Source organism: Macaca mulatta, chromosome 12 (assembly GCF_049350105.2).
Source record: "Macaca mulatta isolate MMU2019108-1 chromosome 12, T2T-MMU8v2.0, whole genome shotgun sequence".
NCBI classification, from domain to species: Eukaryota; Metazoa; Chordata; class Mammalia; order Primates; family Cercopithecidae; genus Macaca; species Macaca mulatta.
Window position 1 is genome coordinate 121903046 of NC_133417.1, and position 22470 is coordinate 121925515.

Here is a 22470-nt window from a genome sequence, read left to right on the forward strand (position 1 = left end):
CAGGCACCCAACTACTTTAGAGCGAATTTCCCCCTGAACTCCTGGGGTAGTAGCCAGTGCCCCCCAACTCCTAACCCAAGTCCAAATTCCCAGCAGGCCCAAAGAAACATGAGTAAAGCTGCCATCTCCTTTCTAGACATACATGGATGGGGCTCTGCCACAGGCATTGGCTATAAGCAAGTTGGTTTCTCTTAGCCATACAATGTGACAGCAACAGGAAGAGAAAGGCGTGGCCCAGTTAAAGGCCACTGGGGAATGTGAGCAGGATCAATGCTAGTTGAGAAGTCTGGGGTATCTTTTTAGTAACAGCTTTATTGAAATATAATTATTCACACACCATATAATTCAACCATTTAAAGTATATAATTCAATGATTTTTAGCATATTCATAGAGCTGTGCAACTATCACCAAAATTAATTTTAAAATATTTTACCACCTTGAAAGAAACCCTGAGCCATTTAGCTATTACCCTATAATCTCCCCAACATCCCCTACCCCTAAGCAACTACTAATCTACTTTCTGTCTATAGATTTGCCTATTCTGGATATTTCATGTAAATGGAATCATATAATATGTGGTCTTCTGTGTCTGGCTTCTTTCAGTTCGTATAATGGTTTCAAGTTTCAACCATGTTGCAGCATGTATCAGTACTTCATTCTTTTTTATGGCTGAATAATATTCCAGTGTATGGATATACCATAGTTTGTGTATTCATTTATCGGTTGATAGACATTTTAGTCATTTCTAGTTTTTGACTATTAAGCATAATGCTTCTATGAACACTTGTATACAAGTTTTTTTGTGTGAACATATGTTTTTATTTCTCTTAGGTGATATACCTGGAATTGAGATTGCTGGGTCATATGGTAACTCTATGCTTAACTTTTTGAGGAAATGACCAACTGTTTTCCAAAGTAGCTCATCTTTTTCCATTCTCTGGGGCAGTGTATGAGAGTCCCAATTGTCCACAGTCTTGTCAACACTTATTATTATCTGACTCTTTGATTATAATCATCTTACTGTATATAAAGTGGTATCTATTGTGATTTTGATTTGCCTGATGACTAATGATGTTAAGCATCTTTCTATGTACTAATTGGCCATTTGCCTATCTTTGGAGAGATGTCTGTTCAGATCCATCACTTTTCATTTCATTTTATTTTATTTTGTTTTTTTAAGATGGAGTCTTGCTTTGTCACCCAGGCTGGAGTGCAGCAGCATGATCTTGGCTCACTGCAACCTATATTTCAAGGGCTCTATAGCCACATGTGCCCAGTGGCTAGTGTATTGGACAGAGCACATATAGAATATTCCCATAAATGCAAAAAGTTTTACTGGGCGTTGTTATAGAGGCTAAGTTACATGTCTAAGACGACATATGGGTCATCCATCATCCTTAAACTCTGAGTCCTTGGGTCAGTGCTGGATCTCAAGCATGAACCTAATTGACAAGAGAGAAAGGACTTACAAGAAGAAGAAACATTAAGTTGTTTTCATGGTTCTAAAGTTCTCTAGTGTTTTTAAAAAGTCAGAAGAAGCCACCAGCAAATGAACCCAAGTCAGCTGATGTTCCATGAGAGTACTTCAGCACCAGGCACTGTGCTTTGTTTTGTGTTACCAGGAACACAAAGTTGAGTATGTTTCCTGATTGCAGAGATCTTTATGGTTTTCTATGGAAGACTGGACACATATAGTTAGTACAAAGTAGCATACAGTAATTATCTTCAGAGAGATGCAGGCAACCAGCTTGGGGGCTGGGGATTAAGACTCACTCCCACAGGCATCTCTATAGTACACACACCTTGATAGATGTCCTCTGCTTCCTAGCCATTTAAACATCCCCTTGTCTTTTTGACTCTCCCAGAGAGCACGACCAGCTTCAGGGAAGAACATACCAATTGTGTTATTACAGGGCTGCGCTTTGACACTGACTGACATCTGGTCAACCCTACAATACTAAAACTGCACAGACTCAAAGTGCAGAAGAGGCTGACAGCCCCAGTGAAAAACTGAGTTCTCCAGTTCTGACTTCCAGGGGTTATTCAAAGTGTCAGGGAAGTGGGGCAGGGAGTGGCAGAGGGAAGACATTCTAGAAAATTGATGAGGAGTGTTTGGGCTGGGGCCTTTTGGAAACTGCTCCCATCCCGAGGCTGGCCCAGCCTGTCCCATCTTACCCCAGTGCCTTTGAAGTGTGTTACCTGGACGGGGAGCTGAGCCATGCTTGGCAGGAAGGGGCGGAAGGCTGTGTGGTCTGGCACAAGGCAGAGCAGAGGGGCAGCGGGACTAAGCTAGGATCTGGTGCTGACTCACGGCACCTCTGCAGCCAGCATTCCACCAGCCAGTCCAGCTGGAAAATGAGAGAAGGACCTAAGTGGAGACCTCACCGAGAAATCCAGATGTCTTTCACGAGAATAAACAAGGCAGCCCTCCTTTCTTTCTCTGGCCCACATTTCTCGCTTTGTGCGTGTGTCTGTTTCTAGGTCTCTGGGAGTGTGTATGTGTGTGTGTCTCTTTTAGCTTTGAGCATTTTTCTCTGTTCTCTGTCCTTTTACTTTCCATATAGATCCACGTCAGGGCTTGATTTCGGTGTCTGCCTCGGTCACTGTCTTCAGGTATCACTGGGCAGAGTCTGTAGTATCCTCCTCCCCCCACCTACCTCCCTATACCTGTCTTTAACTTCCCTTCTAGTTCAAGCAAGGTCTGGGTTTCTGCTGAGTCTTCTGAGTGGTGTGTCTCGGCGGCCTCTGCTCTTCCTCCTTGACAATAGAAATGTTGGGGGTGGGGGAATAGACAAAGCTCTTGACCTGGCAAAGGCCTTGCAGGACTCTGGCTCTGTTCGTTGCTGGAGCAACAGCAGATATTTATTTATTTATTTTTTAAATAGGCACTTCTGGTACAGGAACAAAGAACAACAAGAAAAAACCCCACTCCTTTAAAGTATGTACTTTTCTATGGCCTTGGATTTCATTTTCTTTGCCACCCCGTGCCTTACCCCCAGAGTCCTCAGGCCACACGTCCTCCATCTTTCTACCTCTGCATCCTTCCTATTTATCAGAAAGAAAAATCCATTTACCTCCCCCGGCCTTCCTCTCCCATCCCATTCTTCCTCATGTAGGGTGATTTGGAGAGTAGCTTGACTTGAATTGTCTACATTTCATTTGACTCAATTTTCAGAGGGACACCCTTCTTCAGTGTCTGACTCTGTCTGAAAACATACCGGCTGGGAGTCATGCAAAACTGAGTTGGACCACGATGCCTCCCTCAGTTAGCTGAGTGACCCTGGTGTGTTCCGTTTTGAGCTTCGGTGCTCCTTACTTGTAAAACAGAATAATTTAACCCACAATGCAAGGTTGGTAGGAATGAGAGATGGGATAATATACATAACATTCTTAAGCATACTGTTCAATAAGTAAACGGGCTTTCCACCTGAAGTTCCAACTCTTCACATTCACTGTGGCTAGCAAAGAGTATTCCTTCTTTTTAAGATAGCCTTGGCTTCTCCTCTTAGTGTATTCCCATTTCCTTCTGTACCAGGCATAATGATGATTGTGTGTCTTGCCTCTGTTCATGGGGAGTGAGTTTTAGTGCTTCGAACCTCTCCTGCCCCATCACGGTGACTGCTCAAGGCAGGACACCTGATCCCATCAGGATCCACCCATAGGTGAGTCTGGGACAATTAGATTCTCTCTTTCATAAATGGGAATGAAAGGCACACAGGAGGAAGGATCAGTTAGGGGCAGTCGTGGGAGGTGAGAAGGCTTAGGAAGATGGAATATTGGAACAAGGATAAGATGAACACATAGTAGCAGGCGAGGAAGATGGAATCAAGAGACAGTGGCCCTGGATCACAAAGGCTTTTGGTTCTCCTGTTCCAGGGACCCATGACATCTTCCCCATTATCCCACGACATTCCTGTTACCTTTTCAACCACTGCTCTATTCTCTTGAACTAGTTGGAGAAGGTTTCTGTTCCTTGCAACCCAAAGAGGCTTTATGAGAACATTGTCATGGATTTTCTGATTTTGAGTGCTGCTTGGCTGTCACAGAAGTCCTCTTCTTCTCTCACCTTGAAGGGTTGGGGATTCTGTGTCTTCATGGAATGTCAACTCTGCAAGGTGCTGCACGACAGGAGTTCATTCTTCCATCAGTTTTCGTGCTAGACAACTTTCACGCTTAGGAAACTCCTGTAGCATCCAGCAATATTCCTCTTGCTGCAGTTTGAACTCTTCTTCTCATTGTTCTTCTCCTTCTTCTTCTTTTTTTTTTTTTTTTTTTGAGATGGAGTTTTGATCTTGTTTCCCAGGCTGGAGTGCAATGGTATAATTTCGGTTCACTACAAACTTGGTCTCCTGGGTTCAAGCGATTCTCCTGCTTCAGCCTCCTGAGTAGCTAGGATTATAGGCGCCTGCCACCACACCCAGCTAATTTTTGTATTTTTAGTAGAGATGGGGTTTTGCCATGTTGGCCAGGCTGGTCTTGAACTCCTGACCTCAGGTGATCCGCCCACCTTGGCCTCCCAAAGTGCTGGGATTACAGGTGTGAGCCACTGCGCCTGGCCTCATTGTTCCTTTCCCCCACTCCCCCTTTGGAAGCCTTGTAACTCTTTTTTTTTTTTTTTTTAATTGATTGGGTTCAAGGAGACCACAGATCAGACTCTGAATTTCTCAAGGGAGAGATTCTGGAGACATAAAATCTGTTTTGAAAGTTTTAAACTCTATCTTACCTTCGCAAGATGCCTGATGTTTTGGATCTCAGCCCTATTTTTTTGAGAATTCACCATACATTCACAGACGTCATCTCTTGGTCCTTCCCACAATATCTGGCTGGCTCAGTGAACCCATTCTCCCAACCTGGAAATAGAAGCCTAGAAGAAGGCTGGCTGGGGGCTTGGGTATCTGAGGCAAGTCAGCTTTGGGAACCTGGGAAGAATGCCTCCTTTCCCCACTATCCCAGGCTCATTGCCAAACTGCCAACTAGAGACCCGAGCTCTGGGCAGAACTCATTTCAGAGTGAGTCAGAAACATGAGGGAGTCTTGTTCTCACATGCCGACCAAGGGAAAAGCCCCAAGGGAGATGTTTCAAGGAGTCCTACCAGATACTTGGGAGATCTTTTCTCTTCTCTATTGGGAGAGACAGCCCACCCACTTGGCGGATGCCCAGCTCTCCAGACTGAGTGCCAGGAAAAGAATTAGAGATGTCCTGAGACCCTGGCTCCAGGGCCGTGGTCTGTCTCTATGGAGTGCAGGGTCGGGACCATTCATAACAGGCACAAAGCACTCCTCTGGCCCTTTAGCAAGACAGCTGCCAAGACAGCACCCCCACTGACCTGGACATCTCTGTGATGTTACCTTAGAAACCAGAAAAAGCAATCTAAGCCACTTCTTTGATTTTCTCTAGCATCTGGAAATTAAACTTTTTACATGAGCCAATACTTTTAGCCTTTTTCTTAACCCAAACTTCCTCTCCCAGGACTGCTGTGGAGGGAGAATTTAGAACGGGTGAGCTGAGAACCTTCCGGGATGCCAAAGGTCCTTGACATTTGGTGAGTTTGAGTACTCCTAGTACTCAAGGGTAAGTGCAGTTTGGTTGGATCTCTCCAGGTAGGGAGCCTTTTAAAATCCCAGAATTTCCAGGCAGGCACCTGCTTCCTTTCAACATTGCAGGGGCCATGGCCATCAATGAGGGCAATTTCCTTACACCACACGTCCCAGGGACAGTGTCTCTGCATGGCCTGGTGAGGGGCAGGGCCTCCAAAATCAGATGACTAGATTTCGAGTCACGGATGACATTCCTGAGTGAGATCAGGGGTCAGGGAGGTGGTAAGAGGCATGAAAAAAATGCACTACTCCCTAGCTCCCCAGCCCTGGGTAATTTTTAGATGACTACATGCAAATAGAGAGAATTGACAATGGATCGAGGTTCACGTTCATGGATAGAATGTTTATGTGGGCCTAGGTGAGAGTACCTCTGTGGAGAGCCTAGAAGCAGATGCCTTAGGGTTAGGGAAGCCTGATAAAATCCAGGGAGTCCAGTTAAATTTGAATTTCAGATAAACAGCAAATAAATTGCAGTAAAAGTGTCTCCCACTCCATAGTAGACACACTTATTTTAAAAATTATTATTATTTGAGATGGAGTTCTGCTCTTGTTGCCCAGGCTAGAGTGCAGTGCCGCGATCTCGGCTCACTGCAACCTCTGCCTCCTGGGTTCAAGTGATTCTCCTGCTTCAGCCTCCCAAGTAGCTGGGATTACAGGTGCCCACAAAAATTATTTGTCTATAATTCAAATTTAATTGAGTGTGCTATATTTTTATTTGTTAACTCTGGCAACTCCTCTTGGGTGGGCCCAGTCCCTGGCATCTTCAGGTTTGTGTGGAGCTGGTGTGCATGTACATCTGCATGTAGGACATTTGGGGTACCAAAGCAAATAGGACTATCTAGGCCAGAGGTCATTTCAGTGTTTGTTTTGTTTTGTTTTTTGAATTATTCCATAATTGTTAATTTTCTATTTCGAAACATTTCTCAAGTCCTTGGAGATCCTTGGAGAATTCCAGAGGCCCTCCAGAAACTTGACTGATGGATCTTCTTAATTAAATTTCCCCACTAGGTCATTAGGAAGAAGGAGCTAGCTGGGAGTCTTAGAGTCATATGTGATCTTCCCCCTTTCTTTCTGTCATTATTTCGGATCGCTCTCCTGCACTCCTCTTTCTTCTCTCTGACGAGCCACCAAGGAGATAAAATATGAAGTCAGAAGCCCTAAGAGCTTAGGCGTGGTGGTGAAAAATAAAATCAAATCTTAGTGAGGTGTGAGTGCATGAGAGAGGGGCATCCAGCAAGGGCTTTGTGGGCGCGGCGAGAAAAAGCTTGGGGCTAGGACTCAGGGAGCTTTGGCAGGAGTTGAATCAGTCCTCCGCCGGTCTAGGAATGGCAGACTCCACACAGCTGGCTCCGGGCTGTGCAAAGGGAGTGGCAGGTGAGGGCTGTTAGCCCCTGGCTGGATCCCGGAGGAGGGAGGGTGGGCACCCCGGCATCACAGGTTGCAACAAACTCCAAAAGATTGCACAGGCCGGGAGCGGTGGCTCATGCCTGTAATCCCAGCACTTTGGGAGGCTGAGGTGGGTGGATCACGAGGTCAAGAGATCGAGATCATCCTGGCCAACATGGTGAAACCACGTCTCTACTGAAAACACAAAAATTAGCTGGGCATTGTGTTGCGTGCCTGCAATCCCAGCTACTTGAGAGGGGGAGGCAGGAGAATCGCTTGAACCCGGGAGGCAGAGGTTGCAGTGAGCCGAGATCGTGCCACTGTACTACAGCCTGGCCACACAGTGAGACTGTCTTAAAAAAAAAAAAAAAAGATTCCTCAGAGCACTCTGGTTGCCCTGGAATAGCGGTGTAAGTGCCATCACCGGGCTGGGATGTCTGGATCTTTTTGTTCAGGGCAGATTTGCCACTGTTTGATGCTAGTTTGTCAGAAGACTTGACCAATATTGAGTAGTGTTAAGTGTGGGACGGAGGTGAGGAAGCAAGCTGGTTCCAGGTTTCCAGCTCTGGCAAGCTCTCCTGTTTGCCTGGTAGGACGTGTCCTCTGGAACCAAGTGTTCCTGTGGCATCCAGGGTAAGCATCTGCTCCTTGCCTTCTTGGCTACCTTCTTGGGAGACATTTGGGTCCCAGCTCTAATGCCTGGAAGCCCACACTTCACCACAGTGAGTGAGGGGCCTCCTGGGCCAGGGCAGGCTGTTCAGCCCACCAGTATCTCATTCTCTAGACCCAGACAATATGCCTGACTCCAGCTCCTGGAAAAGCTGGGTCTGGTCAAATGGGGGGACTCAACGTGTTAGTGCACATGGGAGGGCAGGATTTCTGCTGTTTTCCCTGTCCCTCCAATTTATTGGCCAACGCAGGCACCAGCTAGTTCCCTGCTGACCCTGCCAAGGCATTTTTCTCCTCTTTGCCACACCTTGAACTCTCATTTAGCTCAGGGTCACAGACAAAACCATATACCCCTTTAGCCTCGGTTTCCTCGTCGGTAAAGTGGGTGGCACTTCATCCATAACTCAGCTTTAAACTAGGACATCCCTTCCTTAAGTCTTTGCGGATGTAGATCAAGAGTTAAGAACCACTTTGTAAAGGCTCTCGGGGTTGTCTCTGATATTCCCACTTTCTTAAATTTGGGGGATTCATGAAGATCTCGAGATATAATCCTTGGGAATGTCAAGAGTTTACTGTACATTAAAATACTGATAGTGTGTTATCTTGTGTTCTGGGACAATGGATGATCTGAAAAGTCTTCTTTGAATCTTTATGTATGGATATACATTTTTGTTTTTTGGTACAGTGAGAAATAAACCATAAAGACTTTAAAGACTGTTATGAGAGGGAGAGGTCATTTGTTCACCTCCTTCTCAAGGGTGCTAAGGGGTGAGCGACGGTTTTGTGTAAGGAGGCAGAGATTCGGTTCCATGACCTCTGGAAGGATCTTGCAGTACACCATTCTGTGCTCAGTGCGCACGGTACTTTCCCGTACCTATCTGGGGGAGCCTATTGCCAGGATCCAGAAGAGAAGAGAAGGAAAGGGAATGGGAAAGGGAGACTGGAGGAGAGAGAAAGAAGAGCAAAAGAGAAAACTGCACCATCATGAAAAATTTGAAACCTTCCTTTCAACTTTTCCCTTATAATTAGTGGACGCAGCTGGAGGGAAGAACCCTGGGTGAGTTGCAACTTGTTGGGCTCCAGTCCACAGGATGTGTGAGGCTGGCACGGCATTTGGGGCAAAGACTCCGTTCTCAGATGGCTCTTCTCCCTCTCTGTCTTTTTGTTTTAATTCCCTGCCTGGGAGGGGCTTGTGAGGGGTTTGAGACATTTTAGTGTCCTCAGCCAAGAAACCTTTCCTACAGGGCTGGTCTGGAGATGCTGGGAAGGAGGTGGTCGAGGCAGGCTTCTTTCCACAGTGACTCAGGAGCCAGCTCCTAAAAGGGCTTGGGGGATGTCATAGGGAAGGTCCTGAAGGAGGAAGGGGGAGGGCCAGGATCCTGCAGGGGCAAGTGCAGTCTGGCTGGATCTCTCCAGGCAGGAAACCTCTTAAAATCCCAGAATTTCCAGGTGAGCACCTGCTGCCTTTCAGCATGGGCGCAGCCATGGCCATCAATGAGGGTAATTTCCTTGTATCGTGGGTCCCAGGGACAGTGTCCCTGCATGGCCTGGTGGTGAGGGGGCAGGGCCTTCAAAGTCAGATGACTAGATTTGAAACCTGAGTCTCTGCTTACCGTCTGCGTAAGCTGCAGCAAGTTACTCAATTTCTCTCTGTCCCCCAGTTTACTCATCTGGCAGATGGGTATAATGGTAATATGCCTCCTTAAGAAGGCTGCTCAGCATAGCCCCTGGTACATGGTGAGCATAGGTATCAGCTTCTGTTATTGCTATAGTGGGAGACCACATGGGTTTTGTTTGTGAACAGGACCCTCCTGCCTTCTTGTCCCATTCAGAGTTTGCTGCAGCAGGAAGGACTGAGATTCTGTGCCAGTGAGAACCTCCATCTATAAACAGTTGATATGGCCCCTGGAGGCAGAAGTGTTGCCTTTGCATTGAACCAGAGCAGGTCCACTGGCGAGGATGCCTGGAGGTGGCTGTGCATGCAACAGAGGGCACTGTGGCTGGTGCAGCTCCTGGCTGGGCGATCACTCCTCTCCTGTCCCTATCCAATCAGCTATGCCTAGAGCTGAGTTCTCACCTTTTGCCATCATTCCTGTGCAGTGGTACCCAGGTGAGCAGCACAGGTCACAGGAGAGCAGAGGGATTCTTTGGTGTCATCCATCTAGTATGAGGTACTTCTCCCTGCAGGGAGACTGTGCTTACTCACTTGGCATCTACACCGCCTTATGTATAGTAAACACTTAACAGTTGCTTTCTAAATGAAATTGGTCACCATAATAATAGTTAACATTAATTGCTTACTGTATGTCTGTTCTATAGACTATACCACATGCATTCCCCTATGTAATCCTTGAAACAATCTCATTTGACAGATGAAGAAACTGAGACCTGGAGAGGTGAAATGAACCTTTTCAGTGTCCCTAAGCAGCAAGTGGCAGAGTTGGAGACAAAAGAAAATTTTCTGCCTTTAAATTCTGTGCCTTTTTTCTTTACAGGCGTCTACAGTACCCTCCTCACTAGAGCCTCCTTCTTTCCCCTTCCCCATGGTTTCTGGAGATGGCTTTTCCTAGTCTTATTCTGCAAAAGACATTTGCAGAATGCCCATCTTGGAACAGGGCCACCGAGACCGTCAGGAACTGACCAACACAGCTTTATTTCTTGCAAAGCAAAAAGGCACTTTAAGCCCACAAGCCTGGCCAGTCAACTTCAAAACAGCTGTCACCCTCTGCTTTCTACCTTATCCATCTTTGGGTTCTGAACCCATTCCTCTCACTTAGGTAGCTCCAGAGCCTTCAGAATTAGGGCTGTCACTCTGCCTTGCAAGAGGGTGATGGATTTCCCTGGAGGCAGTTCAGTAATGTGCACCTACCCCTCCTCCTCTGCCATCCTTTCTCTCCCTATTTGTACTCCTCCCTAGACTGCAGGTGTCAGTTAGGTACCCTTGAAGGATTGTAGTAATTTCCTCTTGCCGCTGTACCAAGTTACTCCAAAGTTAGTGAATTAAAACAGCACAAATTTATTCTTTTATAGTCCTGAAAGTCACAAGGCTAAAATCAGGGTGTTGCAGGGCTGGTTTCTTCTGGAGGCTCCAGGGGAAAATCTATTCCTTGCCTCCTCCAGTTTCTAGCTGTTGGCACACCTTAGCTTCTTGGCTCATGGCTGCATCACTCCAATCTCTGCCTCTGTTTGTCATCACATCACCCTTTCCTTTCTCTATATCCACTGCCTGCCCCTCTTATCATAAGACCTATGTAATTATATCACTGGGCCCGTTCAGATAATCTGGGACAATCTCCCCATCTCCAAATCCTTTGTTTACTTCTGCACAGTCCCTTTTGCCATATAAGGTAATGTATGCACAATTTCTGGGATTAGGGCATGGGTATCTTTGGGAGGCATTTTTCAATTGACCACAGGGATGGTTTGTGCATCTAGAATTGCCTTCTTTCAACCTGCCTGTCCGTTATAACAGTAAACAAGAGCGTGAACTCTGTAGCTGGAACTAGCCTGGCACTCTATGTGCTGGCATCATCTTGCTGACTTTTTACAACCTTTCCATGATGCTGGCACCATTACATTTGTTCCTGCCTTATAGAGAAGAAGCTCTATAAAGACTGAGGATTTAAGCAACTTGCTTGAGGTCATACAAGGAGTAAGTCAAGGACTTGAGATTTGAGCCCTGGTCTATTTGATTCCAGGATCATTCCGTTCAACATGACACTCTCCCTACCACGGTAGCCAGGCTCCAATGACCCTGATCACTCTCCTAGGGAGACCCTTCCCACACTGTATCAGGATTGGTCAGTGTGATGAATGGGATACCAGGAAAGTGATGGTGTGTGTCTTCTGAGGCTGGGTTGCAAAGACACTGTAGCTTTTGCCTTGTTCTCTTGGACACTTGCCCTGGGGTCTAGATGCCATGCCGTAAGGACTCTCTAACAGCCCTGTGGAGAGGTTCACAAGGTGAGTCACTGAAGCCTCCTGCCAACAGCCAGCACCCATGGGCCAATTGTGAGTGAACCATCTTGGAAAGTGGATCCCAGCTTAGTCGGACCCTCAGATGACTGCAGCCCCAGCTGCTATCTTAACTGTAACTTCATGAGAGACCCAGAGTCCAAACTACCCAACTAGGGCACTCCCAAATTTCTGACCCATGGAATCTATGAGATAACAAGTGTTGATTTTTCTTTTTAGACACTAATTCTTGAAGCAATTTGTTACACACTCATAGAAGACTAATACAAGGCCTAAGTTCCATAAGTCTGAACACGTTTTGCTCTGGCTTGGCTATGTCAGAGGAGGTGCTAGTTAGGCCTCTGAAACCCACATTCCATTCCAGCTTTGCAGCCCTGGAATGGAGAACCTGACAATTCCAGAGCATTCCCCATTCCGGAGCCATTTTCCCCAGATAACTTTTCATTTGTTACTCCCTTGCTCTAAAACCATCAATGGCTCCTTAATGCCCATGAATGACTCTCTAGGGTGCAAACTCCTTAGTCTGGCATTTTCCCTTGCCCTGTGCCTCCTTCACAGTCCTTCCAGTCTCATTTCTCATTGCTCCATGGCAGACCCTTCAAGCCTGATCAGACCAAGGTGCTCACTGCTGCTGCCTCTCTTCTTTGTCCACTTGCAAGCACAGCTCTCCCTTGGTTGGTTGCCAATGAATGAACAAATACAGACTGAAGATCTGCTAGGTACCAGCAGCTAATGATGGATGCTTCTGCAGGCAGCATCTCAATGTTCACCAAAAGGGATTTTTATAGATAAGGAAACTGAGGTTAAATGACTTTCCCAAAGTCCCAACGGAAGCAAATGACACAGTCAGTCCTTGGGCCCTGCTCAACCTGTGGTTTTAAGTTCAGTTATTTTTCCACTGTACCATATTGCGTTTCACTTACACTTCTATGGAATTTTACAATTTGTAAAGTCTCCGATTATTGACAATTTTTATTGAGCCTCACAGCAGCCCAATGAGATAGATAGAGCAAGAGTTCCTCATCCCTTTTCACAGATAATAAACCTGGCATGAGAATGAGGATTTGCTCTCATGGAGACAAGTATCAGAGCTGGAATTTCCAACCTAGATCTCTGTCTGCAGATCCACTGCGCTCCCTTCTGCCTTCTCTTTTGTTCCTCTCCCTAAAGCTACCATAGATTCTCGCATATAATTGATACCCAGTACATATTTGTGGAGGACCAATTGATTAATTTTTTAAATGTATTCTTCAATAAACAGTGCAAAAAGGTCCAGGTGTCAAGAGAGTTGTTTAGGATGAATAACTGAAACTAACTTGAAGAAAGAACTTTAAAAGAAGTAGCAGGGAAGTATAAAGGCAGACTTCAGAAGGAACTTTACTATGGAAAGGGCCACTGGTCACTGAAAGTTGAAAAAAGGAGGCTGTGGAATTAATGAGGCTGAGGAAGCTCCAAGAATGACCCACACTTGTCTGGGAGAAAGAAAGTGTTACTTATTCTTAGGGGCAGGGTGATGGTCAGAATGAGCCATGGATCCCAGCGTCCATGACTCAGCTATGGGGGTGTCATTGTTATCCCTTGTTGCTGAAGCAGAGTGGGGAGGTTGTGTCACTTTCTCTTTTGGGCACTTCCTGTCCCTGAGGGCTGGCACTTCACTGATGAACAAGCTGTTCTAGAATGAGGTTCTTTGAGGACCAGGTTACACAGGTTCAGGCTCTTTGGGCTTGTGAGAGGCCCCACAAGTCGCCTGTCACACATCTGACTTTGCACACACCTGACCTTGCATACACCAGAATGCTGTAGTAGTCACTCAATACATATATGCTGAAGGACCAAGAGGAGGCTACATAAATGTGTAGCAGTGGCTTTCCCCTGTCTCTGAAGGACTCTCAAAATATTTCACCCTGTCTTGGACACCAACTTCAGACTTGGCTGTCCTGTGTTGTCAGGGATGCCTTCTGCCCTCTAACCCCACTCCAGCTAAATCCAGTGGGCTCTTGTCCTAACCTCTGTGGACCTAGTCTAGGACTGGTGACCCCCAGCCCATGATCATCTTGAGCTGGTGTCTAAAAGCACCTTTTCATTCAGATTCAGAATGGGTAAGTGATGAGAAGAGACTTAGGCACAGCACAGAAGGAGACCTGGGTGCAAGGTGCCCTCATGCACTGGGCTCTCTATGCTTAAGACCCCCTTGCAGAGTCCACCTTGGGGTCTGTGTAGGTGACTGGTGAGGGTAGGTGGCCCTTCCCAGGTCACAGTCTGTGTGAATGGGCACCAAAACCTCCATCTGGGAGCCAGGGGATGTGGGTGAACTTAGGTCTACACAAAGTGGCAAAGGTGACATTGAACAAGTTCTTCCCACTCTGGGTCCCCAGATTCTCACCAAGAATGAGGGGAATGGATTCCTCCGTTCTGTCCTCAACAGTTGTTCCCTGAGTACCTACTATGTGACAGGCACTTCAATGATTCAGCTTCTACAGTCATAGGGCACATTTAGAGCAGAGGCAGGTGAAAACCAAATAAAGCAGTGAGCAATAGGTAATGGATGTAATGTCAGATGAGATGAGTGTCATGCAGGTAAACTCGGCAGGTAAGTGGGGTGAGAATGGTGGGCCCACCTTAGAGAAGATGTCTCCCAAGAGGTGACATTTGGGTAGAGACTGAATGAAAGGAGGGAGCAGGCCACACGTATATCTGGAGGAGTGGATCCTCAGCAAAGGAACTGAAAATGCAAGGCCATTAGAAGGGAGCCTGTTTGGTATATTTGAGAAACAGCAAGGAGACCAGGTGAGGACAGAGTGCAGAGAAGTAGCCAGGCGCTGGGGCCATGGTAAGGACCTTGGATTGTTTCCTAAGGGACTGAGGACACCATGAGAGCCATGAGAACAAGGGAGTGGCATGGTCTGGCTTGTGTGTTAAAAGGATAAGTTGATTCCCAAGTTCTACAGCTATAGGCTTCTTCCAGCTCAAGGCTAAGCAGATCTGGCTTAGTAGGGGAGGCGGCAGGATAGTCCCAAAGCCAGGTCCTGCCCTACAGGCAGACTTTGCACACGGTGTCAGGTCGGACTGTTGTAACCTGCCTGCTCACGTCTCATCCTGTTGCTGCAGGCAAGCCTCAGCCCAAGACCTCGCTGGGGTGCAGGAACGCAGAGCTAGCTGACAGATTGGCTGTAGCCCCCAAACCAGAAGCCCAGAGTAGCTGTCGGGTTAGGGTGTGGGATACTAACTTAGGAGTTAGATGTTGGATATCTCAACCACTGCCAAATGATAGATTCTTCCCTCTTTAAAAACTTGTTCCTCTTTTCTTCCCCTGTCCTTCTCATTCTCCCAGCCCCATCTTTATTTATTCTTCTGCTTACTTTCCTTTTTTTCCCTATTATCCATCCTCCGAGAATTGCATAGTATCTCCTAAGAGTCAGAAGTTTGTCAAGCAGAAACGAACAAAATTGGGTCAGGTGCTGTGGCCCATGCCTGTAATCCCAGCACTTTGGGAGGCCGAGGCAGATAGATCACTTGAGATCAGGAGTTTGAGACCACCCTGGCAATACAGTGAAATCCCGTCTCAAGTCAAAATACAAAAATTAGCTGGGCGTGGTGGTGCGCGCCTGTAGTCCCAACTACTGGGGAGGTTGAGGCAGGAGAATCACTTGAACTCCGTAGGTAGAAGTTGCGCCACTGCACTCCAGCCCGGGGAAACAGAGCAAGACTCCATCTCAGAAAACAACAACAACAACAACAACAACAACAACAACAACAGCAACAAAAAACCAAACTAAGATGGGATCCCTGGCCCAAAGCTAAGACACCTGCTTTGGGTCTCAAAACTAGGGATCTATAGAGCCTGTGTTTGAAACCAAGCAGTGTGATTCCAGAGTCCTGCTTGGATACCTCCACCTTCTCGCCTCCCACACCTATGTTATGGAACACACAAAGCACTGCAGGAACACAGAGGGAACAGCAGTGGATCCAGCCTGCAGAGGGTGGAGGGGTCTCTCAAGGAAGGCTCCGCAGAGGAGGGGGTACTTGAAATAGGTTTTGAAAAGTGAGTAGGATTTTGCCAGGCAGAGAAGAGATACGGCAGGGAGGAAGGCCCAGAGCAAGAAGGCTGGAAAAAATCTATGGTGTGTTTGGGGAGCAACTAGTCAGTGACTTAAATCAAATACAGAAATGACGACTTCAGTGGAAAAATCAGACAAACTGGTGTTGTCTGACCCAATCCTGTAGTTTTTGTTTTGTTTTTAAGGAACTGCCAGTAAATAAACAGGATAAATACAGATAATTTTCATGTAACAAATGACATTAAATATTTATGTTCAGGTCAAAGGGTAAGTAAAATGGGGGTTGGGAAGGGAAGGTTGGGGTTGGGAACAGAGAGTTTCCTGTTTAGACAGAATGGTGTCTGGTCACTTGGTGACATTTGATCCCTGAGAGAAGAAAAGCCTGGGAAGCCTGGTGGAAGGGATCCCAAATGCTCCACTCTTTTGGAAAGCCACCTTGCAAGTCTTTTGTTCTCTTTCGTAGAAATGGTCTATTGTTAAGAGAATTAAGGTGTATAAGGGATTTAAAAAGAAGAAATTCTGATTCATAATAATAATACCTGCTATTTACACCACACCTTTCTCCCAAGGAGCTCAGAATACCGTAGGGAGATGATGTCATTCATTCCTCTCAACCTCATCCCTGCCTTCCTTGTCCCCAAACCATTCTCTCCCGTCCCAACCCAGAGACACCCCAGCTTCTGTGGCCAGGATGGATGCCCCAGGGGATCTGCTGGGATGTGAGGTTTTCAGGACTTGGGGCCCAGGGCTCTGGTGTTTTTATTCTGCCTTCATCCCAGGCCCGCAAAAGAACACTAGATGTCTACGTGTCTGCTGTGGGAGGACCTCATGCTAATCATGCTAGAAATAAAGCAGTCTCTGCCTTTTCTAAAAATATCCAGAAAAGAAAACACCATGATCCTTTTTTTGAAAGTTTATCAGAGCCCAATACCATGAGGAAGTTCTTGATACCTAACTCAAATTTCTTCAGCTGTAGTGGAGCCCTCTTGTTTTTGGTCCTGTCTACCTTGGCATGAAGGGCAGGTAACTTATTTCTACCACTTCAAGGAGCCCACGGACTCTTCTCTGAACTGGCCAGTTTTTAAAGTTCATTGGTTGGATCCCCATCTTGCAAAGCTAGGCTTTTCTAAAGCTTATGGGGAGGAAGTTCTTGGATCCCAACTAGTAGAGGAGGAAGAGGTGGGTCAAGTATTATAGGAGAAATAAATCAATTATGGCATGGCCTTTGTCCTGAAGGAGCTTTGGGAGAGGGTAAAGCGCATATCTATGAAAAGATAAACATCAACTTAAGGGTTAAATGTCAATGCAAGACAGCCATGTGCCATATCACTAGGGAGAGTATAATAATAATCATAGTAATAATAGCTAACTTTTACTAAGCACTTACTATGTGCAAGGCCTGCTCTAAGTACTTCATATTCATTAATTTATTTCATCCCTGTTTCTCTCTTTTGAGGTAGGAACTATTATCTCATTTTACAGGGAAGGAAACTGAGTCATAGAGATGCAGAAAAATTTGCCTAGGATCACAGTGTTAGTAAGTGCAAGATTTCAGGAAGTGAACCCAGATAATTTAGTACCAGAAGATGAATAATTAAATTGCAATAGGGGCCAGGTGTGGTGGCTCACTCCTGTAATCCTAGCACTTTGGGAGGGTGAGGTGGGCAGATCATGAGGTCAGGAGATTGAGACTACCTTGGCGAACACGGTGAAACCCTGTCTCTACTAAAAATACAAAAAATTAGCCAGGCATAGTGGCACGCACCTATAGTCCCAGCTACTTGGGAGGCTGAGGCAGGGGAATTGCTTGAACCCGGAAAGCGGAGGTTGCAGTGAGCTGAGATTGAGCCACTACACTCCAGCATGGGCAACAGAGCGAGACCCTGTCTCAAATAAAATAAAATTAAAAATAAATAAATTGCAATAGGGAGAAGAAGCAATTTTTATTATGATCAGATATTGGGAAGATTTTTGACATTTGTAAATGGTGGAGTCTAACTCTTAGAGAAGGTAGAAGGGATTTTGTGAACCAAGCTCTTTATGACTGGCAGAGTTACTGCACCTTCTTCAACTTTAGTGGGACTAAACTCAATCTTTCAACTTATGTGTAGAAATACCTGGACAGTTCCAGAGGCAGAGTGGGGTGGAGAAAGCTGGGGGTAAGGGGTGGAGACTCAGGCCTGGCTCAGCCTCTGACTCACTGTGTGCCCTAGAACAAGCCACTTTCTCTGTGGGCTTTCTTCCTTCTGGAAAATGCAGTGGTGTTGGACTCGATCTGATAGATCATGTCCAGCTCTAAATGTCATACTTCTAATGCTTTTTGTATAAATACACACACTATAAGGCACATGAATGACTCAGCCCAGCTTGGTCTTTAGCACGCGTCCTATGCCAAATGATCAAGAAAAGTGTGTTGATTTGGTTGAATTGCTTTGGAAATATGGAGGAGTGGGGGCTCCTTTGGGGCCTGGAATGGGTGGACAGGACAGGTTTTATGGAGCGAGAGAGACCCAAGTGCGAATATGTAGAGCAAGTAGCTGAGGCCACTGCATTCTGCCCTGGAGGTGTGATGCTAAGTTACTGCACTGACAGTCATCCTCAGTCATTGTATCAGTTAGGATGTGTTCAATTGCAAGTAATAGAAAATTTCCCTGAAATTTGCTTAAACCAGGAAGGGGATGTTTTAGTTGGTAATACCGAGAAGTCCGACTGAGTGGCGGCTGCTTTAGGTTGGGCTCCATCAGGACCGCAGCTCACTGTGATTCTCTGAGCTCTGTCCTCCTCTAAATGTTGGCTGCATCCTCAGGCTGACTTGCCCAATGGCTGAAGATGGCAGCCCGCCACGACCATGGATGCATGCTTCTTGTTCTTATCCTCCCGCCGCCAACAGACCAAAGTTCTGTGCAGGACAGTACGTAATTTGTGGGTTTAGTGTGAAAGGAAAATGTGGGACCCCTTGTTCAACAATGATTAAGAATTTCAAGAAGGCAAAACCGAGTATTACACCAACTGTGAGACCCAGTAAGTATGGGGCCTTGACCTTAAAGGTCATATGCCCATGAGGTTGGGGCTGGTCCTGTGGTTCACTCCCATTGGGCCAACTTGAACCCATCACTGTGATTCCCAGGGGAATGCCATGGGCTGCTTCACTTAAATTTGGATTATTGCTCATTCCTGGATCAACTCTTACGGTAAATTGAAAGGGATTATCTGACTGGTTTAGACCAATTAGGGCCTGTCTTTGGAGTTGGGGTGGGTCACACTCCACCCAACCTACAAGGGCTACATGGTAAAGGAGGAGGGGCAGCTACCCGTATCAGTGGTTCTGCACATAGTTTCAGAATGGATGGATCAGGCAGTATCTCCCTATCAGAGGAGCATTTGCAGTGGGCTCCCATTCCAAGAAACTTTGATGTTATTTTCTACTCCTTTCCTCTTGTCCAGAGTAAATCGCACTCCCTTCTGGTAAGCAGTAAAGAGCATAGGTTTCAGGCAGTGTGGTGTTACAGAAAGAACTCTAAGAAGAAAGGGATTCACCTCTCTCCACTTTGCTCCTTTCCAGACACATCATCTTGAACACTTGTCTTTAGTTTTCCATTGCTGTTTTCTTTTCTTTTCTTTTTTTTTTGATAGAGTCTTGCTCTGTGGCCCAGGCAGGAGCGCAGTGGCACCATCTCGGCTCACTGCAAGCTCCGCCTCTTGGGCTTATGCCATTCTCCTGCTTCAACCTCCCAAGTAGCTGGGACTACAGGCACCCGCCACCATGCCCAGCTAATTTTTTGTATTTTTGGTAGAGACCGGGTTTCACCGTGTCAGCCAGGAAGGTCTCGACCTCCTGACCTTGTGATCCACCCGCCTCAGCCTCCCAAAGTGCTGGAATTACAGACGTGAGCCACTGCACCCGGCCTCTCCATTACTGTTTTCTCTTTTTTTTTTTTTTTTTTTTTTTTTTTTTTTTTGAGACGGAGTCTCACGCTGTGCTCGGCTCCCTGCAAGCTCCGCCTCCCGGGTTCCCGCCATTCTCCTGCCTCAGCCTCCTGAGTAGCTGGGACTACAGGCGCCCGCCTCCGCGCCCGGCTAATTTTTTGTATTTTTAGTAGAGACGGGGTTTCACTGTGGTCTCGATCTCCTGACCTTGTGATCCGCCCGCCTCGGCCTCCCAAAGTGCTGGGATTACAGGCTTGAGCCACCGCGCCCGGCCCATTACTGTTTTCTTATCTTTCAAGAAAAATAATGACTGCCTTTCTTATTTCAGAGGGCTGATTGACAATCAGATGGGATTGCATACATGGAAATGCTTTTCAATCTGGTAATTACCATACACATGAAAAGGAATGCTGCCATTTCCTTTCCTTCCTTCCTTCCTTCCTTCCTTCCTTCCTTCCTTCCTTCCTTCCTTCCTTCCTTCCTTCCTTCCTTCCTTCCTTCTTTCCTTCCTCTCTCTCTCTCCCCTTCCCTTCCTCCCTCCCTCCCTCCCTCCCTCCCTCCCTCCCTCCCTTCCTTCCTTCCTTCCTTCCTTCCTTCCTTCCTTCCTTCCTTCCTTCCTTCCCTCCCTTCCTCCCTCCCTCCCTCCCTCCTTCCTTCCTTCCTTCCTGACAGAGTCTTTCTCTGTCATCCAGGCTGGAGTACAGTGGCACGATCTTGGCTCACTGCAAACTCTGCCTCCCAGGTTCAAGCGATTCTCCTGCCTCAGCCTCCTGAGTAGCTGAGATTACAGGCGCCCACCACCATGCCTGGCTAATTTTTGTATTTTCAGTAGAAATGAGGTTTCACCATGTTGGTCAGGCTCGTCTTGATCTCCCCACCTTCAGTGATCTGCTCATCTCGGCCTCCCAAAGTGCTGGGATTACAGCTGTGAGCCACCGTGCCCGGCCGACTGCTATTTTAAAACTTGGTGAAATAGTGCCTGTTGACTTTAACATTTTCCAGTCTCCTTTAGATGTGAAGTGGGAAACAAAGGAATGGGAAGTGAAAGGAAAGATAAATTGGGCAGGGAAATTTGGGAAGGCCATCGAGCTTTGAAAATTAGGAGAAAGATACTCAGTATTATAGCTGGAGAATAGGATTTCCTATCCAAAACAGTAGTTTTAAAGGAAAACTATCCCAGTTTTCTTTCCAACATGCAAAATCACCTCTTGGTGTTCCCCATTGGGTCTCTGCCCCATTGCCTCCTCGTCCCATGATCACCCTCCTCCACCGTGCCCCTCTCCCTCAAATAGCTGTTCTTACCACCTCTCCAATCACTTCTCTGGTTTCTAGGCTCCAATGTCCTCTAGGCAAACTAGAAAGAACCACCAATCACTGGTCATTGATAGTCAAGGATGGAGAGAATGGAACTAAGTTCCAACAGGTTCTCAAAGCTCAGGCCTCTTGTTTGTGCCTTCCTCTTCCCTGAGGTTTCAGGATCCATCATTCTTGACAGTTGCTTGCATGGGGAGGCCTTTTCCAAATCTGTACATCCCAGGTGCTCTAACAGGAGGGCAGCTTGCCTGCAGCGTACCAACATGTCTAGATGTCTATCTTGACATATGCACCTGCACACTGAACACACATCTATACATAAATTAGACATCGCCCACTAAACCTGAAGTTGGTTATTCCAGTCACTCACCCCATTGTGCTCTCTGCCCTTACCATCACCACCACACCAAAAACGAAACAGCATGATTTCATACTATCTCACACAGAAAAACACACTAACAATAATAGCAAACCATTCAGGTTCTCCTGGAACATCAATTCTTATAGATCTAGAAAGAACAACTAAAGATATTCTGCAGCATATTCTTCTACTTTCAGTCAATGTTCCCTTGAAATAATCTGAGACAAGGGTTACCTAGGAGGAGGGGTTTCATTAGGAGGAATCTCCTAAGGAAATTACCGTAGGAGACTTTGAGCATCCTTGGGTCCCCTGTTCTAGCACTTTGCATTCTGAGTTTGGTAAAGCTTCATAATTATAAGGGGCACCTGTGTATTGGGATCTAGTATGTGGCATAGAGAAGTAAACACCCCATTTCAACAAGGGTACTGAGTGCTGTGCTGGCAGAAGTCCAGGAGGTGCTGGGAAAACCAAGAGGGGCACCTAACCCTAGCTAAGGGGTTTAGGAAAGGCTTCCTCAACGACACAATATCCAGAAAGAACCTAAAGGTGAATTAGAATTAACCAGATATGCATGGGAGTGGTGGTCAGTTCTGGTGGTCTCTTTCTGTCATGATCTTGTTTGCTAGTTTATTGTCTGGAATGCTAGAATAAGTGGCACCATAAGAGCAGATCTTGTCTGTCTGTTCACTACTGTAGCCTCAGGAAGAAAGTCCAGCACATGGTGATGCTAAAAACGTTCTACACAAACATACCCTGAACCAGAGTCACCTTGCCCAGACCCTTTTCGAGAGGACCTGCTAGGTGTCCTGCCTCGGCCCTCTCTGCTTCATGCCCTCTGCTCCAGCCACACTGGATGCCAGTGTTTCTCCAAAAACTCCCAGCTATTTCAGAATGTGGGCCTTTGTACATGAGATCTGTAGAGCTCTTCCTTTCCTTTTCTGGCTGAGCAGCCTCTGTCATCTTTCACAGCTTATGCATCGGGTTCCCCATCAACTCCTCTGCACATTTGGTCTGACCTTGCCGCCTCCCCTCCTCTGCCAGGTGGAGTCCAGCTCCCCTCTTCCTGCCCACAGAGGACCCTCTTCAGCCTACTGTAGTGGTACTTCTTGCTAAGGTTGCTAGATTTAGCAAATACAAATACAGGATGTCCAGTTAAGTTTGATATTTAGATAACCAACAATT

The 22470-nt window shown here is 46.5% G+C and overlaps 1 long non-coding RNA gene across 1 annotated transcript in view; it reads left to right on the forward strand.

The window, feature by feature from the left end:
• Positions 1–22470, forward strand: part of LOC144333477 (uncharacterized) — a 118973-nt gene that overhangs the window by 14302 nt on the left and 82201 nt on the right. The window contains exon 4 of the long non-coding RNA XR_013402147.1: positions 3588–3663. This is a non-coding gene — a long non-coding RNA (uncharacterized LOC144333477). The remainder of the gene's footprint in view (positions 1–3587; positions 3664–22470) is intronic.